We start from the raw sequence: 22,128 nt of genomic DNA, 5'->3' as shown, positions 1-22,128 counted from the left end.
TTTAAACAATCTGAACTAGCATAGTGAGTTTTCATATAATCGCAGACAACTTATTTGAATCCTTTTTCATGTTAGTTAGTCTGTCTTCAAAATAGTTGTTGGAATACAATTGCCAAGGACATTTGCTAAGACTTTCACATCCAGGTGGGAACTGCAGTGCTATGATTTCTCTGTGTTATTCTTTCAAAGGGTACAGCTGAAAAAGGCAAGTTTATATTTTAAATGACCAATTTATCTGGTGAAGAGCACAAGTGTCGAGACAACACTATTTGTGTGAAATTTAACCATTAATCTTGTGCATTCAGATTTCTAGTTGGCGGGCTATTTTGAAACAGTGTACATTTTGATTTTCATTAGCATAATCTTAGTAAAGACAGAAAAAAAATTACACCTCTTTCCCTTACCATTTCTAGGTATTGATTGTTTCCAAACTACTGACATACCTAAGTGCTGCAATATTGCTGCAGATAGATCAAGTAATGTACTCTGGAGTATAAATGCATCCTCTTAAGAAAAGGTCTTCCGTCTTCTAGTAACATTATAACACACACAGTGTAAATTTATATACTTTAAGTTGATCAGAGTAGCTGAAGAAAGTAATGTGGCTATTTTATCTGATGAATAATAGGAGTTAAATTTTCTTTAGGCCTTAAGATTTACCTGTGACAAAAAAAAAAATTGTTATTACCTTTAACGAAGATAGACTAGGTCTGTAGCTTTCACATCCATGATTCACGGGAATCCAGAAATTAGTACAAACTGTTTTTGCACAGAATATGTTCTGGAGTTGTTTTCTTTTTTGTCTGGTTTGTTTGTTTGTGGCTTTGTTTGTTTGTTTGTTTGTTTGTTTGTTTTTCTTCTATTGAGTCTGTATACGAATTGGTAAGAATGTGTAACTTTTAATACAGAATTTTTTATTGTTATGATGTAAAGACAAGACAAATTTACCCAAAGTAGACTTCTGTTAGAACGCTGTTAGGACAATAGTGTTAGTTGAATAATTTAAGCAAAACAGTAAAAGAAAACTATCTCTAAGAGTAACAAGAAAGGTTCTACAAGAAACAAAATTTATAACAAACGTGAATGCATACTGTGTTTAACAATTTAAGGACAAAACCATCCTATTTATGATGTGAAAAGATCAATGACAGCATTAAAACTTTTTTTTTCCCCACATAGGCCATTAAACTAGGTTTACCTTAGCCTAAAATAGCTGCAGATCATTGTTTCATCTCTTTTAGTAATTTTATTTTTATATATAGATTTTGTAACTTTTGATACAAACATACTTTCAAGTGAATTAGAATAGCATTGTACTGTTCTAGCCCCTTTCCTCTACTCACTGCACTTATGTGATGTGTCAACAATTAAACTGCTAAAGCATGGGCTAGCAAGTTTTGGAAACAAGGTAGTAATTCCAGGCATTTTCTCACAGAGATATCTACTGTAATTGATATAATTAATTTCTGAATCAAAACAATCATGCCAATGGGTTTTATCTACAAGCATTCTACAATAATACACTAAAGAAAAGCATATAGAATTAACAGTGAAAGTCAAATTCTTTTACAAAGGATTTAGTTTTGTCCTCAGTGCATCATTTTCTGGTACACCCTAAATCAAATAGTTGACATGAGATATATCCTGCATAGCAATCAGAGTCAGAAGACATGCAATAAACAGACCATACCCGAAACACAAGCTTCTGAATTTTCCTTTATTGCTCACTAGCTGGTTTGAATTCAGTATCTGGGTATTACTAATGGGAGCTGGGGACTGAGGAAGGTTAACATATTCACAGTCTTTAGTTATAATAAAGTGATAGTAAGTTGAGTCAGATCTTAGCACTTGTATCTACCCTCTAATTCAGGTACCAAATTCTGCAACCATTTTGTCCAGAAGATGAGTGTTTTGATTGTAACAATGTGGGGAATACTTGTCACAGTTAGTTTAATTTTGACAGCTTTGTGATCTTTAACAGTCTGACTCCTGAAGCGATTTGTTCAGTGGAAATGCAGAGGTGACTAATACATGCCACTACCAGCGAATTTCTTCAAATGAGTCTAGATATACTGTTTTGGTGTTTTATTGGAAACGTGGGGCTACTTGGTCCTGAGAGAGAACTTGTGGAAAGGGGAATAGAATAACATGTTCTCCACATCCAGGGATGGCTGATTAACTTTCAGTACCTGTAAAGTTAGAACTAGCTGTGCTTTTTGCCAGCTTTCCATTTGCTGTATTTTCATTATATATGACATTTAAATTTGTTACAGTCTATTAGCTTACAGCTGTGGGCTGATAAGAAGGAATTTAATCAAAATATAAACCTCAAAAATGAAAATCCAAAAATCTGAAATGACAAGATTGTCGCAGTAACTTTACCTTAATTACAGCTCAAAGAGCAGTGGTGGCAGCAACTCATTGCAAAGCGCTGAAATGAAATCAATGGTGAGTGCCCAGTGGTAGAGCTTGACATTATAGAAATTACAAAAATGGTCTTCCTTTCTCATTATAATTTTCAAAGCCCTGCTGATTTTCTTAAATTGCTGTCAACTATGTTCTAAATGAGGTAAGGATGAAAATTTGTCTTCTTGGTGTACACTGCAGTCCTGACTGTCTGCAGCAGAACATGACCAGAGCTGCTCAGACATAATGCTGTGAACAAAAAGTGGCAATAGATTAGAACCACATTAATTTACTGAGTTCATTTCACCTTTGATAGTTTAATTCAAAATAGGAGGTTGCTATATTTATCAGTGATTGCCTACAAATATTACTGAACATACGGTTTTAAGAAGCTGGGAGTTTTATTTATGAAAATTATTTACATCTATGTACCAAATAAATAAACAGTAAATAAATAAAGAAATAATTTAAATTTATTATTAGCTATTTTCATCCATTGCTTCATTTTTAAAGAGGCTGTCATCATCTTTGTACTTTTCAGGCAGCGAAAGCTCAGCCAATGCTTGTTGGTTGTGTTCCTGTGGTGTCTTGTTACTGAAGATATTGTAACTGAATCAACGCTCGTACCTAGTAACAGGTATAGAGTTATATCCAAAATGGAATCAGCTAATTACTAAGAGCACTATATTTAAAATTTAAAGACATACTACTGAAGTGCTGAGAAAACACAGGTTGCACATGAGAGTAATTAAAAGGTAGATGCTGTCCTTGAGTAGGGCAGATTTGCGAGACTGAGGATGTGGAGTTTTCTGACACAACCTTTGAGAAATATTCTCAAATCCAGTAGGACAAAAACTTTTTTCCAATAGTGTTATACGTTATTATTAAATCACTTTTTGGACACTAACTCTTCTTCTTCCAAGATAATTTTTCCGTTTCTTAAATCTTTGGATTTGTTTCCTCTCTAATCTTGCTGTCGTATCCCATAGATAGCTATACCTTACTAAGACTGATGCCATTTTCATCACAAATTGAAATAGATAAGAGGATTTCTATTTGTAAACATATTTTGAAACAATTTCCTGTTTATTTCCCCTCATATATCTGGTTTCTCTCTTTCAGCTGACAAATAGGTCTGTACAAGAAAATTGACTGAAAAGTTTTTGTACCAAAATCCTTGGAAGCAAATTTTGGAATGGGATGCTTTCTCCCTGGCAATACTCTATGGATAGTTCTTTTTCTTCAAATCAAAATGGAATCTGAATGCCAGGCCAAGAACATTGCTGATGACAACTATCTTTGCCTTGTGTGAGGCAAGTGGGAGTATCTCAGATGTTAAGGTCCCAGCCATTTGACACCCAACAGGTCAGAAAAAAAGTTTACATTCATACCAGTCATTGTAGATCCCAGAGCAGCAATAAATGCTTTGACATTGAAGGGGTGCTTAGGTTGTTAAAATTCTGAATCTGTTTAATTTTCCAAATTGAGTAAAATTATACCCTTGCAGATAACCTTGCAGTAATTTATTCTGAAGCTACAAATGTATGGACCATGGTAGGGGTTAAAACTGAAAAAAATATTATAAGCCATATATGTGTGTATTATGGTAAATTGCACACAATTGCATCTACCTTTTGATCTACTACCAAACCAGTAAAAATGGAGAACGTTTGCTGTGCTTGAAGGCATAAGGTGGAGTTTAATGAAGAGAGTAGAAAGCTTAAAGCAGGCAATCAGGCTTACTAGACTGTATTGATAAACTCTGTTTCTGACCATAAAGAATTCTGCATGGCTTTAGAAGTAATTTTGGAAAGACTGTTAATCTGAAAGCTAGTACATACAGGTATGTGGCTAATATTATACATTTCCTTGGTTTTGGATGAATTTTCGTACTTTGACCATACAGGGGAAAAAAAAGAAGAAAAAAAAAAAGAGGGGGGGATTATTTTTTCTGAATTGTTTCCTATTATCTGCTATGTATAGTGACTACATCAAGAGACAGTGTTACCAAATAAAATTTGGGATAGACCCATACCCAGACAACTGTTTTGCTTTCTGTGAAAACAAATATCCACAAGAAAACTTCAGCTAATTTAACAACAATGCAGAGTCATCTGATGATCTTCCCCAAAAGTGCACATATCTTGGCTCTGACACCTGATGGGTATCTACAGCTCTTCAAGTCATTTGTGCCTAAATGTTTTACTGTAGCAAAAGCATTGATCTCTTTTGTGTCTTAGCAAAAACTATTTCCTTATTACATATCACATCATACATTCAGTCAGCCTTTTTTTGACAATGGTGGGGTCATTTGGAAGACAAGTCATTTGGAGACTCTTTTCTAGCAGTGTCTGATTATTATGTATAGGAAGAGCTAAGGGGAAATATCAGCAGCTTGAAAATATACAGGCCTTCAAATAGCACCTTTCCAAGAACAGTCTTGGATTTCTTTGTGTGAAATTTTGAGTATGCACCATCCCATGGGATGGCACTTTTGGGTAACAGCCTGTTGTTGTTGAAGTTGGTGTGAATTCTCTTATTGACATCCCAAAGATTTAATGATTTATAAATAAATGCAATTATGGTTTTAGATGAACACATTTCAGAAAAACTCAGGGATAAAACCTTTGTATCCTTTATAAAGTGAGGGACAGTGAGAGCAAAAGTGGTTTAAATAATAAATGAACAAATTAATTTATTAAATAGGTCATGTACAGACACTTAGACTTTGTGCTCTGAGCCATTACATTGACCCTCTGGCACTGTGATTTTTGACCCTTCTGGTGCTTTCAATTTCTATCGCTTATTGCATTGTCATATAACTGTAGTATTTGATTATTTTGACCTCTTTACATACCATTTATGTATCTCGAACTTCATGCATCTCTGTTACCTGTTCTTCAGAGCAAAGACTGAAGAATTCTGACTGTACACTAAATCTGATTATTTATAACTGTTCAGAACTGTTTGCCATTATCTATGACAATGCAGGTTAAAAAAAAACCCCAAACCTTGACCTTTTCCCTGAAACTGTAAGTAGACTACCAGACTATCTTGATTCAAGTCATCCAAAAAGTGAACTGTATAATGCATGCAGTTCTGAAAGTACCCTTAGGATACGGATTCAATACAGTGTTTTACCTCCTACTTACCACTGTTTTGTCATCCTGGTACAGAAATTAGAGTGCATGAATTGGGCTGAAATAAAGTCTCTGTGCAGCCAGATGTATTCTTTAGCTATAATATGTTCTTGATGCAGTGTTGATGAAAGCTAGTGTTATAGATTTTGTAACGAGAAAATATTCTCTGATATGCCAAATTTTGATGCTTGTAATTCAAATTGTTCTAGATGAAACAAAATATCATTCAGTCCATGGAATATGGAACCTGAAACTTATTCAGATATTGATGATCGATTAAACAAAAGATATTTTGAAAGGACTTGCCACCAGGTTTTTAAAGCAAGAATACTCTGTAAGTATAAGGTACCATGAGTCACTAAATGTAGAAGTAAAAGCTCATAAGACTGTAAGTACTGGAAGTATCACAAGAGAGAGTATTATGATGACCTTTCCTGCCAAAATGTTGGGGTTTTGTTTGTTTGTTTGTTTTTAATATCCTCTTCCTGTTTTAGATATGTGGGAAGAGGAAAGAATTCAGGTTTACCATGAGTCACTAAATGTAGAAGTAAAAGCTCATAAGACTGTAAGTACTGGAAGTATCACAAGAGAGAGTATTATGATGACCTTTCCTGCCAAAATGTTGGGTTTTTGTTTGTTTGTTTGTTTTTAATATCCTCTTCCTGTTTTAGATATGTGGGAAGAGGAAAGGCAATTCAGGTTGTAGATGGTACTTCAGCCTTAAATAGAGCCTTTGAAAGATAGTTAACTGCTGATTGCATATGAGATACCATAGTTTCTTAGACAAAAAGTGCATATCTATAAAGTTGTGTCATTTTGCATGTACTTTAAAGAGAGATGGTAGCTGTTCAGGCCACCTTTCTAGAAAACTTGCCACCTCTACAGGGCACATTGACATTCAAGTGCCATTTACAACATGAAAGGAGGGAGCCTGTTTTTTGGATTTTTTTTTTAGTTTTTTTTTATTATTTTGTTTTTGTTGTTGAGCTTTTTTTTCTGGTGATGGTGAAGGGTTTTGTTTGGTTTTATGTTAAGGTTAAGTTAGGGTTAAGGAACTGTTCTGTGTTTCTGATGTTAAAGAGTCAGTTTCAAGCTGTTCTGTATAAGGTGATTTTAAAATGGAGTGGTGAGACGAAGCAAAAAAATTGCCAAACTTCTGATGATATTATGGGAGTCCTAGTGCTGTGTAATGTGCCTCTGTTATTTTATATATTGTCTCTGTTTCAACCTGAATAAGAATATTTTGAGGAGACCAAATAGTGAAAAGTACTTAAAATTCAGTACATGTTCTTGAACAAAATTGTAAAGTTTTTTTACTTGGATTTGATACTAAAATAATGAGCCTTATTCTCCTGTTCAGTGGTATTTCTCTCCTGATATTCACTTTGGCAAGGCACATAGGGACATCAATCTTGCGTTTAGCAGTGTGTCACAGCCTTCTTTATGCAGCACAGTTTAGTACGAATGTTATCTCCCTCATACCAGATACCAAGACCCAAGTGACTGCACCTCTGCAACCACATATTTACAAGTGGAGAAAGAGCAAAGTAACCAACTGTTTATTCAGCGAATATATTTTTATCATCATCTATCCTAATAGCTTCTCTTTCTGTTGACTGATTATGAAAATTGTCATCCATATCTTGTAAACTATGCAGTACATCTTCTAAATTCAGCTCCTGATGATGCTAAGAAAGGGAGACATATTTTTACTGGTTTAATTATGATAGACATGGATGAGGATAAAAAGCCTTGGCCTTTCTTCAATATGCATATGGAGGCCAAGATGCTTAGTACTGGAGGAAAGGAAAAAAGAGAGAGTCACAGTATACTATATAGTATATAAAATTTAGTAAAACAGAGGCACCAAAAACCCCACTTTGTTGTGTATTTATTTTCCTCTTTGCAAGGGTAACATTGCCTTAATTAAGAAGGATAATAACAACTAATTTCCACATGTATTTTGAAAATATATAATTCATGGACTTCATTCCTGCCCTTTGCTCATGGCTTAGTTTTAGCAGTAGTGAGTAAGTAGTCTTTACATTTCCCCAAAATAGTGTAACATCAGGGACAATCCTATGGTCTATTGGGACAGGGCTTCATTGAAAAATTAACAGTGTAATAGATAATGATTGGCTTACTATTGCTTATAAACATGACTCTCTGTGATGAGCTAACTACTAACATCAATATTAATAAGTTTAGCTATTGCAAGGACAAAACTGTGTTACCAAAGGAAACATTTACTATGAGTGTATGTCTGAAATATGAGCATTACATACTGTTATCTACCAACTGATTTACTGATTTTGAATAGTATGTGAAATACATTAATATGTTTTACAATACTTTCCCAAAGCTTGTTATTTTTTTTCTTGATGCAGAGTACAGTTTTTTAAGGATAGAGATTTAGAATGTAAGAAATTACATATTTTTTTTTTCTTAGAAGACTATTTTAAAATATACAGTATATAAGAGATATTTGGAAACAGATCGGAATGCCGAGCATTGATTTTACATAAATAAAAGCTACAGAAGTTACCTGCTTTTCTCATTTATGATCATTTCGGTAGTAGTAGGTTCTTTGCTACAAGAAAAATTGCATAGTCATCTTCAGCAAAAATACTCTTGTGGTGAGAATGTTCTTGGAAATCTTGGAGATATTGGAAAGTTCTGTGCACGTAGATAGCACAGTTGTGTCTGCATTTATTTGGCAAGTCTGTCTATTGTCTCAAACATTGTTAAGAATTGGCAGAATCAGTTGATTTATAAGCTAGATAAAGCAGCTGTTAGTGATATGAAACTGGACACCATTATGGTCTGGGACCTTGAAACACTGCTTTACTAAATTGCTTTGATGAGTTGCTGCAATTGGTAGGCAAATCTGATTGAACAAGAAGTGGCAAACTTTGATGTGATTGTCAACGAGAATGTCATTAAAGGTCATAACTAAGAAAGCACTTACAAACCTGAAAATTACATATCAAAATTCTTAAATGACTAAAAACCTACTAATGTATTTGTAAGGCTGATTGCTAGGGGTGTATCTCAAAGCTGTGTACGAGCTAGGCAGAAACTATGCATCCATGCATACCTATGCCTAAACCTGACCAGATATGCCTAAACCCAAGCAAGAAAAAGTACTTCAGGCATATATCTCATTTTATTATTTCTTATTGCTGGCTTAGTTGGGTACCTCAGTGCTCAGACAGCTGAGTTTTGTGACCCTTGGGTACAATGTGTAACTTCTTATGTTCAGTGGCACACTATTGATACTGTGAATTCCTTTCTTGGATATGAAGGTTTACTTTTATCTATTTCAGTGCTGAATTTCCCAGTGTCATTCTGGTCACTGGCATAAAAAAGGTTTAGACAGGGAAGGTTTGATCTAACCCAGTCAGCTTATTGTTCTGGCCTTAAATTTGTTTAGGCAGATTTTGGAGCTGCTTGAATTTATGTTTTAGTGTCCTAGATTTTCATGACTGACAGTACCCACTGAATAATCAGGGTTTAGGAACACAGCTTTCTTGTGCTTGAACTCTGGAAATAGTGAGAATGGAATCTTCTACTGTTCTCTTATTAAAATTCTCTGAATTTTGCATTTACTATTAGCAGTATGATAATACTTTGTTTAAAAGAATAAAAGAAAAAAATCAGAACCTTAGTTTGAACATTGCGAGTTTCCAACCTTAGAGTTTAGACTGGAAAAATATTGTGATAGAGGACCCACAAACATAGAATCCATAGGCATCTGGTCAAAAATTTATTTTCTTGATTTTAAGTGGTATACAACAGTAAACAGACAAGAAATTTTGGATTCTTTTTCAGAATATTAATTTCAGATTAATATGTATTTTCATTAAACACTGATAAAATTTTGGCCTAATTATAGTCTGAACTCTTAACTCCTATATGACATACAAGCTTCCAGCTCAGAAAATTTTCTCTGTCATACAAAACAGTCATATGGAACTTCACCTGGGGAATGTAGAGCATTTCAAAGAATGCAGACTAAATCACATTTTCTGTCAGTTGTGCCACAAAATATTCTCAGGGGGAAAAAAATCAGATATTCAAATATATTGATTTTGCCTGGAGCTGGATGGAGGAGAGCAGAAGAGTCTGAAACTATTACAATTTATAATACAGCATAACAAGAAGATGAGAAGAAAAGATATGGTTAGATCTCTCAGTGCAAAGCTCTGATCTATTCCTTCTGGCAATGGGGTATCTCATTACAACTTGCTTAAAAAACCCAAATGCTGTCCAGGATACATTATAGTTTTTTAATGGGAGGTAAAAATAATCAGAAAATGAATTCCTGGTTTCCCCTTTCTTTGTCTCTTTTTAAAGTCTGCAGAAGGAATCAAAGATATGAACTCTAAAACTGTAGAAGAAACAAAAGCCCAACCACGTATATTCATATTAGAACTCGGTTCCAAAAAGGCTTTTTTTAAAAAAAATAGACATTTGAGGTTCCTAAGTCCCTTTGGATGCTTTTGAAAATCTTCCCTTAAACATTGATTCGACTGTGGGGTGCTAGTTACCTTAATAGGAATGGAAGCTTTTGTTTTCTGGTAATGAGCACAAATTGACAAAGACGACTCAGTCTAGTGTTTGAGTCCACTGACAATCCTGACTGTGCTGTCTTACCCTTTGTTGGCAAACCTGATACTACACAGTTAATTTCTTTCTTATGATTTTATTGGTTAATTGTTTAAGGCTCCCCGTCCTGTACAAAGCTTTGACACAAACTGTTGTGCATTTTCTCTAACCAAATTAATGAAATCACCTAAAACCAATGTTCTCTCCTGATGTATAGAGGATCTGGAAGATTCACTTACCTCTCTGCTGACTCTGCCTATACTACAAAAATTATTATGGGACAATGCTGAGAACTATTTTTGTACTCCTTCCATGCTAGGCAGGTGTCTTAAATATGTGGAGCCAATGGGAGCAAGCTATAACAAAACAGGGAAACATAAAAAAAAAAAAGAGAGTTATAATTAAGAAAATTTATCACTCTATATGGAGTAATGGCATTTTTTTTTTACCTCTGTTACAAATTCACTAAGAAGTGCTGTCAAAGTCCTGCAGATTCTATGCCACACTTCACTTTATCTTGCAAATAGTAGTATCTCTTTCTATCCTTTTTTTCTTTCTTGTCAGTTTAGATATAGTATTTGGGTTTTCAACATATTACCTTAATAAGCTCAGAGCAACTGCAGTAACTCAAAACTCATGACAAAATGTATAGTTGCTTTGCATTTCCTTGGTAGTCTTGATGACCATCAAATAATGAGGATTGTTTTATAAGAGGTGAATTTCTTTTAAGGAGTTACCAGGAGGAAGAGCTGGGACGTGTTTTCCATTCATGACATATTTCATAGACAATTTTTCCATCAAATACTCTGAACGTTAAACCTGAATGCATGTATTTTGTAAATAGCAGTAATAACACAACAGCAGGTGGTGAGCTTGCACATTCCTTTGTCTACATATCATCATACCCTTATGAATTCTTTTGTGGCTGGTGGGCTCCCTGTAACAGAGATTGTAACCACAGGTCTTATTTCTGCTCCTTGGGGCAATTCCAGTTTGGGTAGGATCAAGTGCACCCACCTTGTCAGGTGCTGCAGTGGTTACTGGAATTCCATTAGCTAAACCTTCATTCCCAAAGACTTTCATTTCAGTACACTATGTTTCATTTTCAGTACATTTTTCCTGATGAAAAAAAAAGCCACTATGTTTTGTGTAGCCAGGAAATAGAGATGAAAAATCAGTCTTATGTGTGCTTCTGTAAACTCTTTACATACTAAGATAAACTCATTAGTCCTTCTCTGTGTGAATTCCTGGGATTTTCAGAAGAATAATTCTTTACTGCCATTCTAATGGTGTATTAGAGAACAAAGAACAAATTTCCTCTATTTGCTTTCTCCTTTCAAGAGTCTGTATCTGCAGAAGCATCTACAAGAATGTCCTGAACAACACCTCTCACCACAGCTCTGTCTATTAAACAATATGTTCAGTAACCAGCAGAGTGGAAAATAGAGCTCATCTTTTATTCTAAAGATAGTATTTCCATAAGGCAGAAAAGACACTGTAAAACATCACAGCAATTAAAGAGGATCCAACTTTCTTTGTCTTCCTTTTTGGTGAAGAAGCTTTACTGGTACTTCTCCTTTAATATACTTACTACCCTATTGCAACACATCAGTACATAAATTCCACTTTATACAGAAAGAATCCATAAGAAGTATTTTAAACAGTTCTACCTTCAGGGTGTATCCAAGCTGCTATCATCCTCTTATTGATGTGAACAATAACACTTTACAGTTAGATTCTATGCCACACTTCACTTTATCTTGCAAATAGTAGTATCTCTTTCTATCCTTTTTTTCTTTCTTGTCAGTTTAGATATAGTATTTGGGTTTTCAACATATTACCTTAATAAGCTCAGAGCAACTGCAGTAACTCAAAACTCATGACAAAATGTATAGTTGCTTTGCATTTCCTTGGTAGTCTTGATGACCATCAAATAATGAGGATTGTTTTATAAGAGGTGAATTTCTTTTAAGGAGTTACCAGGAGGAAGAGCTGGGACGTGTTTTCCATTCATGACATATTTCATAGACAATTTTTCCATCAAATACTCTGAACGTTAAACCTGAATGCATGTATTTTGTAAATAGCAGTAATAACACAACAGCAGGTGGTGAGCTTGCACATTCCTTTGTCTACATATCATCATACCCTTATGAATTCTTTTGTGGCTGGTGGGCTCCCTGTAACAGAGATTGTAACCACAGGTCTTATTTCTGCTCCTTGGGGCAATTCCAGTTTGGGTAGGATCAAGTGCACCCACCTTGTCAGGTGCTGCAGTGGTTACTGGAATTCCATTAGCTAAACCTTCATTCCCAAAGACTTTCATTTCAGTACACTATGTTTCATTTTCAGTACATTTTTCCTGATGAAAAAAAAAGCCACTATGTTTTGTGTAGCCAGGAAATAGAGATGAAAAATCAGTCTTATGTGTGCTTCTGTAAACTCTTTACATACTAAGATAAACTCATTAGTCCTTCTCTGTGTGAATTCCTGGGATTTTCAGAAGAATAATTCTTTACTGCCATTCTAATGGTGTATTAGAGAACAAAGAACAAATTTCCTCTATTTGCTTTCTCCTTTCAAGAGTCTGCATCTGCAGAAGCATCTACAAGAATGTCCTGAACAACACCTCTCACCACAGCTCTGTCTATTAAACAATATGTTCAGTAACCAGCAGAGTGGAAAATAGAGCTCATCTTTTATTCTAAAGATAGTATTTCCATAAGGCAGAAAAGACACTGTAAAACATCACAGCAATTAAAGAGGATCCAACTTTCTTTGTCTTCCTTTTTGGTGAAGAAGCTTTACTGGTACTTCTCCTTTAATATACTTACTACCCTATTGCAACACATCAGTACATAAATTCCACTTTATACAGAAAGAATCCATAAGAAGTATTTTAAACAGTTCTACCTTCAGGGTGTATCCAAGCTGCTATCATCCTCTTATTGATGTGAACAATAACACTTTACAGTTCAAAAGGTAGGGAGGAGAAAATCTCTCTTCAAAACTTTTCCTTCACATTTAATATCACCAACAAAATATAAAAAAAGATACAGCACAAAAATTTCCACTCTCTCAGAAGGATCAAACTGCAGAAGAAAACTACAGAAGGTGCCTAATTCAGTGTGTTAATTTTACATGGATACAAAACTTTTTGTTTACAATCAACTCTTCCTTGTGCATTCTGCTGATCTATGAGCATCATGAAAGTTTTGTTTATATAGAAGACCTTGTTTTCTCTAAGAGTGGCATGAGTTTGAAAACTGAATTGTTTTTAAATGGTTTGGTTCTCATTAGTAATAGATTGAGAAAACAATCTTGTATGTAATTGTTTTGCAATAAAGGAATGATAAGACTAGATTAGAAATTTTTATTTTCCATATTGCAAATGATAATATGCTAACAAAAATCCAGATTTCTTCTGCTGTGTCACTGCAGACTTGTTTAAGGGTGATTAGATAACTTTCATTTCAGTGAATTCCAATTAGAGATGCAGAAAGGAATTTAACAGAAGAAAAAGGTTCTGCTAAATAAAAGTATCCTGGTTGTCTAAAACAATGTCTCTGGGCTATCTATTTGTCTGCTTCTCAGAAATGTAGAGTCTAGATAGGATTATAAAATGCCTTTCCTGAAACTACTCTTATTTTTGAAAGACTTTTCAATTTTGATTTCTTTGTCTAAATAGGAAGCTGTTATTTTCTATTTATGTGCTAGCAAGGGATCTATAGTTAGAATGGTAAGAAAGGTCAAAATGTATGTTGCATTACGTAGCTTTACGTTTCATAAGCCATGTCTACACAGCAAAGCTTTCTACATATCTGCGTGAATGTTGGGTGTGTAAGAAAAAAACTGTAATTCCCAAGTGTAGGAAAAAGCTGTCATTATCTATATGAGATAATTTTCTCATATAGAGCTAATTTATGCTGAAAAAAAGGAGTTAGCTGTCATATGGGGACAGATTAATTTTTTAAAAATTTTAATTCTATTTTTGACACTTTAAACTGTGTCTCTGCTGGAGGACTTCATGCAGTTACTGGCAATGCCTTTACAGTATTGGTCTATAGGACTGAAAGAGTTTGGTCCCTTGTAAGACTGGAAAAATTACAGGAAAAATTGTGCTCTTGGAAGGTCTTCCTAGAAGTCACAAGCCTGAACAAGCTTTCATGAATTTAAATTAATGATGGGGAGATACTCATCCAGCAATAGTGTGTCAGTAAAATTGATATTTGTATGGTGATAGAACATGTAGCATTAATTAAACAAAAAGTGTCTGAAATGAGAGAAGCTTCAAGGTTTCCAACAATATATGCAGTTACACAGAGCTCTGGGAGAAGGTGACAACTACTTTAATAACAGAGCTCTTGAGGACATTGTGGCTGGCTCAGTGCTTGCCTACCCTCAGTGCTATAGCATGAACCCCTTTCTAAGTTTTATAGTTTCAGTTTTATCTTTTGTATTTTGTATTCTTTAAAACCAAAGTAATGTGCAGATGCTAGACAAGTGTTTTAATTACTTTTTAATTTAAAATCAGAGACATAAATCCCCATAACAATAAGGTTATAGAAATAATTTAAAGTCAATTAAATGAATGCAAGCTTTGAACTCCTGTATAATACTTTTTTTACTGCTTGTAATTAGACTTACTTTTGTTCTTCTGTTAATCAAAATTAATTTGTAAGTCCTTAAGGGTATTGACATATTCCATTCCAGAAAAAAAATTAGTACATTTCACTGCCAAATGAGTTATCTGAACACACTAGTATTATTTAAGTAACATAGGTTAAAGTATAAATATTTCAGAAAAGTTTCATTACAGTATTCTTTTTGTAAGCATGTACAATTTTAATAGATACAAAATAAATCATGATGTGACTGTTTTCAGTGGATCACCATTGATTAAAATCTTCCAGACTTAAAAAAAATATTTCTGTCTGTACAGATGACATTTTAGCCATAAGATGTAGGTACAGCAGTTTCCAGCTTATGCTGATTAGCAGAAGGTTGACGTTAACGTTTCTATCGTCCATGATAGAGTTTAACACAGTCCTTCAGCTTCATAAATTGCAGACACCAGCTTGGACAGAACTTCAACAGCCAATTTGGCATAAGAAGTGTTGGCAGGGTAGCATCTATGAACCAAAACTATCGGGATGACTTGGGCAGTTCTCGCAGCAAATGTAGTATGCAGTTCAGTGAGTGTGATAAAAAGTTTATCTTGAGCTCAGCAAAAAGGATTCTTTTTTTTTCTTCTATAATTCTCTTGGGATTGCTCATTTCACATGTCACATATGAGAAATGACATTTTGACTAATCTACAAAGTAATTAGTTGTTACAGGAATTACATGTATTCAAATGGCTGTTTTAGTAAATACAAAAATTCTCACATAAAGTGTGGCAGTGGTCCAGAAAGGGGAGTTTAGGCCTATACGTCATTTCCTCTGTCCATTTAAACTGCAAGCACTAGAAATAAACTCTCACATACAAGTGCCACTGGGACTTTTTCCAGGAAGACATACAGAAGCTCTAGCTGATACCCAAAACCTGCAAGAAAAAATCCATCAACTATAGTAATTATAAAAGTTGTTATAAACTTTCAGGTGCTATAGATCTACAGATTCAGCTCTTTCAGCTCTTTTCAAGATCACATTGCTGTTTTCTAGCCCCAACATGTTTATCATTGTTTAATTGTATGGCAAAATTGGCACCAAATCTTTCTTTCCAATCTCAAGCTAAATCAGCACACTGAGAAGTGTTATGTGCTTTTCTATCTCTCCCTGTTAACTGCAGATCCTCTGAAGTTATTAAAAAGAAAAGAAAGAAAAACTAAGTATGATGAAAAGTGGATGACATCTGGATGAAGGTTACAACCTTCAGCAAAATAAATCTAAATTATGGAAAATAATTTAGTCAAACTTTTTTTTCATAAAATAATCTTCTACAACAGTATAACAAAACAGATTTTATTATATATTTGTGTGTGATACTGTGTGTGTTTCAACAGCTGATCTGCTGTTGAAATTTAGATCATGAGGCACTGAACAGCATAAAAAGAACTACAAAGAGATCGATCTTATTCTAGAAAGTATTTACAGATTACTAGTGATTTTACAGGCAATTTTTGTTTGTTGGATTTGTTTTTTTTTAAATCATCAAATATTTTTCTGAGAGGCTGAAGCTTGATTTTTTTCATGTTGGAAGCCCAATTTTATTGTAGATGTTTACCTATTTTTATATCTTAACCATCCATTTCTAGATGGCCTTTTGTTCAGACCAGATCATGAATTTGGGAGCTGTATATTTCTTGCAATTTATATTGTTTTAAATGATTATGCTCAGAACAGAAGGCAAGTCTTAAACATTAGTGAATTTTTTTTTGCCTATCCTGTGAAAAAATGTTATACACAATTGTCTGCTACAGAGTTTTGCCAGCCACATCATTAGCTGAATGGCCTCATAGATAAAAACAAGCAGTTATTGCCATCACGGGATTTAATCCATCTGATTAAAGTAGATATCTAAAAGTAGGCTGTATCTCTCTACCAAAGTAAGGTTCCTGTATTTAATAATGACTCATCTGTCCTAGAACAAAAGTCTAATTATTGTATAAAATTGGAAGACAGTATAGATGCTGAGATCTTGACTAGAGCAGTTTCAACTATTGAACATTTCATGTAGATATCTGCTCTCCTCTCTTTTCCTCCTACATGAAAAACATGAGAAGGAAGATGCAAGTCAGTACAGTACATTAAACAACTTCCACCTCTCCTTCTCTTGGTGCTTCCCTCTATATTTCTGCTCGTTCTTTATAATTGCCAGTTGCCAAATCAGGCTTCTGTGAGGTCTGACACACTCATATTTCTTCCTGTCCAGCAAGATCTTCATGCAACGCAAGCTCCAGCAAACAGGAAGCTCTTCATAGGAATAAAGAACCACCCCCTATCAAATGTTGCTAAAATCAGGGGCAAAACTTTTCTACTTTCACAGCCATATTCCCCAGTCTGTTACTCAGCCTGTTTGAGGCTCCTCAAGGTTATAGTGTTTCCCTCAAATGCCGGCTCCATTCCCAGCTGCTGCCAAGAGGAAACTCTTCAGTCAACATTCCTCACAGAACAACAGGAGCTGAAACTGCTTTTGGTCTCTCAATTTTGTGGTGAGCTACATGCACAGGGGCTTAAGTGGAAAGAGGTACTAGTGGGCCTGTGTGGGGGTGGCAGAAGGCAAAGTTCAGATAACATCCTTCCTGAGCAGAAAACATCAAGTGCATCACCCAACCCATGGCTGGGAAAAGCTGTGAATTTTTTTTTCACTTGTACCGTCTTGACCCCTTGTCTACCTCAGCTCTTCCAACAACAGTTAAAGAAAAGCCCCAGGGGAAAGCAATATGCAACATCACTCACTGGACTGGCCAGCAGTGTATCACATACTACAGGACTTTGAAAGGTCTGTCCTGGTTTCGGCAGGGACAGAGTTAATGTCCTTCCTAGTAGCTGGTACAGTGCTGTGTTTTGATTTAGGATGGAGAACAAAGTTGATAATGCACCCATGTTTTAGTTGTTGCTAGGTAATGCTTACACTAACCAAGGACTTTTCAGCTTCCCATGCTCTACTGACTGAGAAGGCTGGAGGTGCACAAGAAGCTGGGAGGGGGCACAGCCAAACTGGCCAAAGGGACATTCCATACCATGTGACGTCATGCTCAGTACATAAACTGGGGAAAGCTGGCCGGGGGGGGCCACTGCTCGGGGACTGGCTGGGCATCGGTCGGCGGGTGGTGAGCAAATTATTATCATATTATTATTATCATTTTATTTCAATTATTAAACTGTTTTTCTCTCAACCCACGACTTTTTCTCACTTGTGCTCTTCCAATTCTCTCCCCCATCCCACCGGGGGGTGGGGGGAGTGAGCGAGCGGCTGCGTGGTGCTTAGTTGCTGACTGAGGTTAAACCATGACAGGTCTTATACTACAAGATCTTGAACAGAGGTCATAATGAAAAAAAATCAAAGCCAATGTTGACACACTTCCATACTGATACAGAAATTTTAAGCTATGTATATAAAAAACTTCATTAAGGTGAAACCTTCAGATGCATGCCAAGTTAGCTGCATTTATGAAACTGAAACATAAGTGAGAAGACCTAGTTTATATAAATACAGAACACAGTATTTGTGGAAGCAAATGTCATGACAGTTTTAAATACTTGTCACTGGACATCTTAAACCACACCCACATAAAATCTTGCTCTCTTCACTTGTACTACCTCTAACAAAAGGGCTGAGGTTGTCATTTTTGTATATACAAACGTCAGAGAGGCAATGTACAGGTGTTTCTACATATTGCCAACTAAGGCAGCCACTCAAAAGATGCAGATGTTCGAATATGGTGGGCTAGTAGAGGTAAATGGTGGTTTCTGAGTGGGGAATGTAGGCAGCATGAGTTGCTGTCCAATACTGAAATGTCTAAACAACTCTGTATGTCTACTTTTCTTCAGAAGACTCACATTTCATGTGGTCTAAACCAACAAAGGGCACAAAGTTCAGGATGTCTGAATCCTCTGTATGCTGAACTCTTCCTATGTGTGCTGAAACCTGTACGTGTTGAAGAGTTATGGATCCTCACTTTCGGTATGTAGAGATGAATCCTGAAAGATCTTTAAACACATTACTTAAAGTAGTTTGTGTAGAATTCATAAAAATTCATCTGAGCAATCAGGTCTCTCCTTTATTTTTCAGATATGTATGAATAGAGAATTAAAGCTTTTTAACTTGCATTATAGAAAACTCTAAATTATGCATTTAAACTTTCAGAAACCAGCATGAATGGTCAAGGATCCAAAGAACCCCTTTCTAAACATTTGAATCCCTTTATTAATATTATCACCAAATAATTGTACCAATCATCATGCCCATGAAATATGTCAAGTATTCTCATTTCAAACTCTGTTTTCTTGCAGACTTCTGTGTACCATGCAAAACTAACAGTTCGATTGTACCTCCTTTCAGGCAGAGTAATTAAGAAGTGCACCAAAGAAATGTGTGATCTGCAGACACTCATACCTTTATCTTTTGCAATGTTCTTTGTGCAACATGACCTGAAATAACTCTTCAAAAGTGTAATTAGTATACTTTTCAAGGGTCTCTTGTTGGTGCATAAAATAGGAGTGTACAGTTCTTTTCAGATACTTTCTGTCTAAAACCATAAGCTTCAATAACAGTGTCAGTCAATAGGTATCTTCAGTTCAGGATCTTTACAGCACAGTTGCCTTTTATACATTTTTAAAGAAAGTGTGCCTGTTCTGGTGCCCTAACATTGGTACAGAAGTTCCTACCTTTACCCAAAGCAGTAATGACATAGCATAAGTTATCAAAACAAATTAATCAAAAAATTGAATGAAGAGTCATTAAAATAATCTTGAAATTCTAGTAGTTCTAGAAAATGTTTATCTTATTACTCAGTAACAATATTAAACTACATATACAGATGTGACAGAAATAGAAATAAAATGTACTTAACTCTATTTTTTTTTTTTTTACCACAACGTGGAGTAATAAGGAATCTAAATTTGAGGCCTGACTACTGAAAAAGCATGTACCACCTGAGAGAGGCCCTCTAAACAATTAAAAGAAAGGATGGATTCCATAATATAGGATTAATTACAGCCACCATATTAATGATCACTTTCAAGGGTTAGTCAACAAGAAATGCTGCAGATAGGCCTTTTCTTAAACTAAAACATTTTCTTCTGCAGGGAATTCATAGCTCCAGTATCCATCACCACCCAAAAGGTAATCTGTGTCTTCAACTATCAAATGATAGCCAGAGATGTGAAGTATGTGCTTTCTTCTTATCTCACAGTTCAGGGGATACTGTACTCACACAACATGCAATTTTCCCACTGAATTTTTTTTTTAACTGGTATAAACCTTCATCTTTTAGCCACCAGGATGAAAGATCCTGCTAGGACTTTTACCACCAGGTCCTCAGTGTCCCTGATTGGTCATATGTTCCAGCTAAAGCTATTTTATTTGTGTATTTAATTACAGATTTGTTTTTAAGAGGGAAAGAAAGCATGAGAGAGAGAAGGCATATAGCATGAGAAAAACAAAATTACTTGTGCCACAATTCTGTTTCAATTTTTATTTTGTTTTCCTGAACAGTTACTAGTTAATATAAAAACTGAAACATTAATTGGCTCAGGTATTAGAACAGTCTGGGTGAGCATCCTAATCAGTAGGATAGAGAGCCATGATAATTTACATGCTTTTTATTTATGCAATGTGAAAAGAGTCTGAAATTCTTACTGCTAGCCCCTGCCCCTAGCAATATCCTCCTGTAGAGCACATCAACCTGGAGTGTTAAGGGAGTTACCAAGGAAGAGTGGGAAGCCTGCATCATTTCAGGCAAAGAAAATAATTGAACCCTCATTCAGTACCTCTAAAAATCCTTGTGGTCTGTTTTAACAGAAAACCTGATCTTCTACATCTGTTCAGAACACACCAGATTGCCTCAAGCAACTCTGGTTGATGAACAACTATTTTATTCATTTTAACTGGATTTATAGAAGAGACAGGTGCAAAACTGTAAACACTGAGGGACATCTGGACATGCTTAGAATAGCAATGTCTTTTTAGGAGCTGGGGAATCTCTGGATATTACATGTGTCCTTAAAGCAATGAAATAGCATGCAGAATGAGAACAGATTCACTTTATGCAGTGCAAAGTCCTGTGGATATTTGCAGACCAGCTACTCAGGTAGGTAAGGAAAGGTAAGGTAGGAAATACCCAGGACATACTGTCCTTTAGCAACTGGCTGGCTGAGCCCCTTTATTCCTGATCCTCTGAAGTGCAGCCACAGGGGCCACGCGTGAAGAGGTGGATCTGGTGCTGAAGCAAAACTGTTAACGGCCCCAGAAACTTCAGTACAAAGCCTTAGATTTTGCACTTCTGATATGCTTCCCAGATAAGGGCACTTAATAGCTCTCAAGAACATTAGGCACACAAAATTAGCTAGGTAGGGCTTCTTTGCCCTTTATTCTGGGAGACTAAATTACCTTTTAATGAAACAGTGGGTGTAAGTCAGTCCAAAATTAGTGTAATAACTGGTTATATGCAGTGAATGACTGTGCACTGATTAAACTTTAACGTCAATGATGCAAACTCACAGGTCTTTGAGTCTGGATCAGAACTTTGTTTAGAATTATTTTGTGTTGTAGATTTACCAGACTCCTTGTTAGACTGGACATAGATCATATAATATGACAGAGGTAATTATAAAAATATGGATAGAAGTGAAATAGAATCAGGTGGGGTTTTTTCCCAGTGAAGCCAGGATTTAGTACAAATACTCTGAAAAGGCTATCAAAGACTCTTCTAGCATTCTTTGCAGGTGGTGCAGGAATCTTAAAATGATAACAAAGTTTTGTAGAAGTATTTTTGTGCCTATGATGCTCTAAAGATAAGTGATGGTGATTTTGTTGGGGGAAATAATATTTTCTAGTTTTATTAGCCCCATTGATGTAGTTGGAAAACCCCATTCCTCCCATTTCCTTACAGGGTGTATGGAATGTGATACTTAGCTTAATTCAAAATCAAAGAAGCTGTGACCTCTTCCCAGTTAGTTTTAAATAATGAAAGCATTTCAGTAACAGGATCTAGAAACTGTTTCCATATCCAGCTTAATGCCTTACTTCTTCCAAGTAGGTTCCCCCTCCCATGATATTGCAAAGCATTTATAATTACATATATAACTCATATAATTCATATTCATATATATAATATATATTATATATTATATAAATTAATATTATATATTAATATATAATTAATTCTTGCTAGGTGTCTGTCCTGGTTTCGGCAGGGATAGAGTTAATTTCCTTTCTAGTAGCTGGTACAGTGTTTTGGATTTAGGATGAGAACAAAGTTGATAACGCACCCATGTTTTAGTTGTTGCTAGGTAATGCTTACACTAG

The sequence above is a fragment of the Aptenodytes forsteri genome, unplaced genomic scaffold (assembly GCF_000699145.1).
Source record: "Aptenodytes forsteri isolate BGI_AS27 unplaced genomic scaffold, ASM69914v1 Scaffold377, whole genome shotgun sequence".
In the NCBI taxonomy this organism is placed as follows: domain Eukaryota; kingdom Metazoa; phylum Chordata; class Aves; order Sphenisciformes; family Spheniscidae; genus Aptenodytes; species Aptenodytes forsteri.
Note: the sequence above shows the minus strand (reverse complement) of the source record.